This window comes from Lipotes vexillifer, unplaced genomic scaffold (assembly GCF_000442215.2).
Source record: "Lipotes vexillifer unplaced genomic scaffold, Lipotes_vexillifer_v1.1 scaffold543, whole genome shotgun sequence".
Taxonomy (NCBI): domain Eukaryota; kingdom Metazoa; phylum Chordata; class Mammalia; order Artiodactyla; family Lipotidae; genus Lipotes; species Lipotes vexillifer.
Window position 1 is genome coordinate 4,189,193 of NW_006799055.1, and position 7,283 is coordinate 4,196,475.

The window sequence follows — 7,283 nt, forward strand, 5'->3', positions numbered from 1 at the left end:
TCTGTGAGAGTCCCCGCCCCCCCCCGACTCTCTGGATGCCCGCGCCCTCCCTCGCCCTCCTCCTGGCGCCTCTCCACACGCGCGTGGCCGCGCGCACCCCTCACCTGTGCAGGTAAGCTTCTCTCCCCCCCGCCCCCCAATGGCGGGCTGCCCTGGGCGCTGTCTCCCCTCCCTGTCCCGTGCCCCTTCCTTCCCTCCTGTCCTCCCCTCCGGCCCACACCGCGCCCCCTCTTACCCAGGGCATCCCCTGCAGCGCCCTCCATTGTTTCAGGGGACCCGTGGCAAAGCTCCCCAAACAGAACCGCCCAGGTGTGCGCGGCGGCAGGTGGAGGCCGAGCTGAGCGCCCGGGGCAGACACGCGCCGACCCGAGTTAACCCGGCTGCACGCGTCCTGACGCAGGCCCGGCCCGGCCCTCGGGAGGTCTCTCCACTGAGGGGCGGACGCCTTAGAGAAAGCGGAGAGCGCCGCGCGGGCCAGGGGTACCCGACGAACAGAGAGCGGGGAGGCAGAACCACACAGCCAGCCAGGTTAAGGGAAACAGGTTAAAGTTTTTTTTCTTATTTTAAAGTTTCTTTATTTTAAAGTTTCACCGAAAAGATTTCCCTGAGAGGGACAACGACAGCGTGGGAACGCAGCCTGTGGCTGACTCTGCCCCTGCGCAGATCTAAGAGGTGCTAAATACGTGACTGTTTATAGAGTTTGCATAGCTTTGGTTATTAGAAAGGTTAAACATCCTTTCATATGTTTATTGGTATTTTCCTCCTGTGAATTGGCCATGAACGTTCTGCGTCTATTTTTCTCTGGTTGATCGTTTATCCTTACTGTAAATGTTTTGCCAGTTTGGTATTTTTCTTTCAACTGCTTTAGAATGTTTTATAGGGTGAGAGGGAGAAGTGGGGCAGGGGATTCCCCTCTCCACCCCGCCATCCAGGTCCTTAATTCACTAGAGTCCTTTGAGTGCAAGCAATAAACACTGACCCTGGCTAACTTCAGCAGAAAGAGAATTCGGCCTTGATGACCAAAGGTAAAGGAAGGAGGTGGAGAGCCTCAGGCAGGACAAGCCCCTGCGCTCCGAGGTCCAGGCACTGGACAGTCTCCTTAGGGAACCGTCCCCTTTCAGTCCCCGTGTCCACAACTCCATATTCACACTTGGGGGTGGAGCCTGAGTGGCCCAGGGTCGGTCAGCAGCCCGGCCTCGGTGGACAGGCAGTAGGGGGCGCGGGGATGGGAGGGGCCCGCCCACCAGGCCACCCACCAGGCCACAGAAACAGCCAGCCCCATGGGTTCAGGTGGTCAAATTGTTTCTAATCTTAGCCCTTAGCTTCCGGATTTCATGACATTTCAAGAAAGCATTCTTTATCTCAAGCTTATACTTTATTTTTTAAACGACCCATTTATTTTAGTATTTTTGTGTTTGCCTGTTTCACATTTGAATCTTCATCCCATCTGGAATTTCTTTTACCTTTTCTAAGCGGCGGCGGGGGGTGTGTGTGTGTGTGTGTGTGTCCAGTTTTATTATTTTCTGAAAGGCAATCAGAGTTGTCCACACCATTTATTGGACTAGCCATTTCTTCCTCGTGGGCGACACCACCTGTAATGTGGATCTTTACTCCGTACAATTCCCACAGAGACCTACAGCTATTCCTGAACACCATCCTTTACTCCAGGGACTGGGCTCTGAGCGCCGGAAGATCCCACGGCCTCTGGGTGGGCTTGGGGGGGACAGGGTCGAGGACAGAGCCTGTCTGCCTAGCAGAACCCGGGAAAGGTTCAGAGCTCAGAAACACGGGCTCAAGGGACAGCAGATAAAAGAACCTCCAGCAGGGGAGTTATTGAACCCTGAGGAGTCCACACCAGCGTGTGCACACACAGACTGTGCGCACACGCTCCCGTATGCAGGCACACGTGTGGATGCACACGTTTGCACACCTGTACACACATGCACAAGCACAGACACAAACCCAAACGCAGACCCCAACACACATACGACACACCTGCCTACTCAACGCACAGAACTTCCAGCAACCAGACATTTAGAGAAATAAAACAGGATAAAAAAATTAGGACATCAATCTGATCGTTAATAGGGGTTCCAGGAAGAGAAAATTGGAAAAATTAATAGGTGAAAATACTTTTTATAAAAATTTAAAGAGATATTTCTGGAGTTGTGTTCAAGGGTTTTCTCATTAAAAGGACCAGTCAAGTGCCTAACACAGGGAATTAAAAAAAAAAGAAAAGAAAACAAAAACTAAAAACTCTACATCTATACAAAATATTGTGAAATTTTAGAATATCAAGAAAGAAAGGGAAGAAGCAACAGGCTCACAGAAAGGAATAAGCAAATTACTCAAAGAAATGAGATTCAAACAGACAGAGATAACTTTCCTCATCATTAACTTGATGCTAGAAAAAAGGAATGAGGCCTTCAAATTTCTGAGGTAAACAATTTTTAAGCTAAAATTTATACCAACCAAGCCTTTACATAAGATGAATGAAGGTAAAATAATGCTATTTTCAGACTTGCAATGACTCATAAAGTTTACCTCTTATACATCCTTCATCAGGAAGTGACCAGAGTTTTTTAGGATGTGTTCCGGAAAAACAAGGGACTAAATTTTAAAAAAAGGAAGACAGGATTTAGGAAATCACAGATTCTACCCAGGAGATTAAGGGGGAAAATCCCAAGATGACAGTTGTGTGTGGAAATGGAAATAGATCTAAATTGGTGCAACATGGTGGATGCTTCAGTAAGCAGATATGCAGGGAAAGGGGGATAGGAGAGCTTTGACTCTATTTTTGAGAACTGGAAAAACATAAGGAAGCAATAATAACAAAGAATTTAAAGGAAAATAAGGCAATTAGGATGTAAGAACTAGTCAACATAGCACTTATAGAGCTTTCTGGAAAAAAAAACGCGAGAGATGAAATCCAAGTAAGCGACAGAGGAATCAAAATGGAGTGCAGGGCTTCCCTAGTGGCGCAGTGGTTGAGAGTCTGCCTGCCGATGCAGGGGACACGGGTTTGTGCCCCGGTCCGGGAAGGTCCCACATGCCGCGGAGCAGCTGGGCCCGTGAGCCACGGCCGCTGAGCCTGCACGTCCGGAGCCTGTGCTCCGCAATGGGAGAGGCCACAGCAGTGAGAGGCCCGCGTACCACAAAAAAAAAAAAAAAAAAAATGGAGTGCAAACCAACAAAGACTCGTGAAGTCCAAATGATTATATAATTATAACTAAATAACTGTGGAAGCATTGTTCTGGAAAGGTAAGTGATGTAAACCGTATCAACAAAAAATAGCAATATGACTCTTGTAATATAAAAATTGGGTATAGAAAGATGGGAAGTGAGAGGAATGAGATGGGGTTACTGGCTTTCTTTCACCCTTCACAATAGGAAGCTAATAACACTGTTTAAAATTAACGCATGCTGCAAAAAATATATATAGTATAAAGACTGTAGCCTCTCATTATTTTTTCATGGTCTTACCTTCATACAAAAGAAATTGTTTGGAAACTAATGGTTCTTGCAGTCAAGAAATATTTGCCTCTTGGGACTTCCCTGGCAGGCCGGTGGTTAAGACTTCTCCTTCCAATGCAGAGGGTGCAGGTTCGATCCCTGGACAGAGAGCTAAGATCCCACGTGCCTTGTGGCCTAAAAACCAAAAAACATAAAACAGAAGCAATTTGTAACAAATTCAACAAAGACTTTTTTTTTTTTTTTTTTTTTGCAGTTCACGGGCCTCTCACTGTTGTGGCCTCTCCCGCTGCTCGCAGGCTCAGCGGCCATGGCTCACGGGCCCAGCCGCTCTGCGGCATGTGGGGTCTTCCCGGACCGGGACACGAACCCGCGTCCCCTGCATCGGCAGGCGGACTCTCAACCACTGCACCACCAGGGAAGTCCCAACAAAAACTTTTAAAAAAATGGTCCACATCAAAAAAATGTTTTAAAAAAGTGAGAAGAAATATTTATCTCGATTTCAGTATTTCCATCCGTTTTAGTTTGGTTATTTTTTTTTCGTATTGGGAAATTTGATGAAACTTCACCAAACGTAGCACACCCAATAGACTGAAGTCAGAGAGTGGGCCCGAGTGTATGTCTGTGTGCTTCTTTCCCTTTAAAGAGTCCCAGCAAAACAAGCATTTTTAAAAAGTCCTTCCACTGGAAATGTAAAACCTTGCCTTTCACAAACTCTTAGGTGAAAGGGGAAAATTTTTTTTAACTACAAAATTTCTAAAGAATCAAGATATTGAAAAGCACTAAGTATCAGAATCTATGACGTACTGTTAAACATAATGATAAAATGTGTAGTCTTAAACACGTATGCCAAGAAAAATAAAAATTGAAATAAACTAATTATCCAGCTAAATGCTTGTTATGAGAGACATGCCAAAAATATAAGCACACAGAAAGGTTGAAAGCAAAAGCAACATTTTGCGGATATTTAACAAAAAGGAAGCAGGAGTGATTATGTTAATAAGAGACGAAGTCGATGATAGTAATATTACTAGAGGTAAAAAGCGTTCTGCCTAATGAGAAAAGATTCAATTTACCTACCACAATAGCCTTAGTACATATAATGAAAACCGGATAGAACTTTAGTGTAAAATACATACGCCAATATTGTGGGAGCTCAGAGCATGCCCCCTGTAGCCAGAAGGCCACGTGTGATTCCTCACCCTGGTCCTTACTAGCTGTGTGACCTTGGACATGTTACTCAATTGATTTCAGTTTCCTCGTCTGTAAAATGAGGATAATAATAGTACTCACCTCAAAGGACAGCTAAGATAACTACCTAGTAACTAATAAAAAGACTTTGGAACGTTGCCTGGTACATAGCAAATGCTCTATGACTGCTATTTCATCACTGATAGGTCAAGTGGACCAAAAGCAAACAAACAAACAAGAGAGGTAGAGAATTTAAATGACACAGTTAGAAGTTTAATTTTTAATAGGCATTGAAACCTCACACTCAACGGTCAAGAGAATAAATGTTCTTTTCAAGTACACACTGTAAAAATGGAACAAGTGATATATCAAAAATTTCAAAAATGTAATATTCAGATGACCACACTCTACGACCACAATCCAACTAAGTTCGAAATTAATGACAACAATAAATATACGAATTTTAAGAAATATGGTTGAAAATGTAGATTTCTTTCTAGATGACTCACGAATCAAAGAACTCATGCTGAAAATTAATACTTAGAACTGAACATTAATGAAACTAAAGTAGTATCAAAACTTGTGGGATAGGGCTTCCCTGGTGGCGCAGTGGTTGAGAGTCTGCCTGCCGATGCAGGGGACACGGGTTCGTGCCCCGGTCCGGGAAGATCCCACATGCCACGGAGCGGCTGGGCCCGTGAGCCATGGTCGCTGAGCCTGCGCGTCCGGAGCCTGTGCTCCGCAATGGGAGAGGCCACAGCAGTGAGAGGCCCGCGTACTGCAAACAAAACAAAAACAAACTTGTGGGATAATGCTAAACTGACACAGAGAGCTAAGTTAGAGACCTCGTGTTTATGTTAGAAAAAAAAAAAGAATGAAAAATAACCCAAAAATTAATTAGCTAAATGTCCATTTTTAGAAAATAGAGAAAAGAGCAACAGAGTAAACCCAAAGAAGATAGAAGATACTAAAAATGAGAACAGAAATTAATAAGATAGGAAAGAAACATACAAATCAGAGGATCACAAAGTCAAAAGATCAGTCCTTTAAAAGACTAATAAAATAGATAAACTGCATGGGATGGGGGAATGTGGGCGTGGAGAGAGAGAGAGAGAGAGGATGAGAGGGTAGTTTGTAAAAAAGGTAATACATCAAGACCAAGTTTGGCTTATCCTAGGAATGCAAGAGTAGTTTAACAGAAAATAAGTTAATACAATTTAGCACATTAACAGATTAAAGGAGAAAACCATATTAACATTTCAATGGATGCAGAAAAAGCAAGAAATCCAATACCTACTCATGATTTTTTAAAACTGACTACAAGGGAACTTCTTTACCTAGATAAAGAGAATCCAAACAAAACAAAACAAAAAACCCCTTAATGGTGACATACTGACAGCATTTCCTTTAGGATCAGGAAAAAGACAAGGATGTGACTTTTTTTTTTTTTTTTTTTGGCTCCGTTGGGTTTTTGTTGGTGTGCGCAGGCTTTCTCTAGCTGTGGTGGGCGGGCTTCTCATTGCGGTGGCTTCTCTTGTGGCAAAGCATGGGCTCTAGGCCCGCGGGCTTCAGTAGTTGTGGCACGCGGGCTCAGTAGTTGTGGCACACGGGCTTAGTTGCTCCGTGGTATGTGCGATTTTCCCGGACCAGGGATCGAACCCGTGTCCCCTGCACTGGCAGGCAGATTCTTAACCACTGTGCCACCAGGGAAGTCCAAAGCTGACTATTATTTCCACTTCATTCAACATTGTACCAGCACACCCAGCCAGGAGAGTAAGAGAATAAAATCAAGTATAAGAACAAAGGATCGGAAAGGAAGAAACAAAACTGATTATTTGCAGATGATACGATTGTCAAAGTAGAAATTTCTAAAACATATACAGATAAATTGTTAGAATTAATAAGGATTTAGCAAGATTGCTGAATACAAATTCATTACATGAAATTCAATTGCATTGCTATACAATAAGAAATGCTAATTGTTTTCTTTAAAAACTCGATACCACTTACAGTAGCAATAAGGGCTTGTGAATAAATCTAACGAATAGTGTGCATGTACTATTATGAAAAAAAGTTCTAAAACTTTATTAAAATATATTAAAAAGACCTCCCCAAAATAGACCCCTATACAATGCTCATTGGAAGGAAAACTCAGTGTTATATGATGTCATTATGCACAAATTAATCCACACATTTGATCAAATTTAAAACAAGTTTCCAATAGGAATTTTCACGGCACTTGAAAGGTAGATTTTCAACTTTATAAGAGCCAAGAATAAGCGAGATACCCCCAAAAGAACAAAGTAGGAGAATTTAACCTACTAGACTTATTATGAAGTTATAGAAATTAGTTTCATAATTTAGTCTCTATAACAGTTAAGTCAGTGTAGAATTGATGCTGGGAGAGAGAAACCAACAGAGCAGAATAGTGAGCCAGAGATGTACACACACAGGAAACTTGACCTATGACACAGGCTGCACTCCAGGCAGTGGGGAAATAATAGATGATTAAGTAAACAGTGTTGAGTTTCCAAGTGAAAAAAATGAGATTGTGTTTCTCACACCATATACAAGTCAATTCCAGTTGGAGTGACCTTTATGACTTCTAAGTAGGGAGAGAC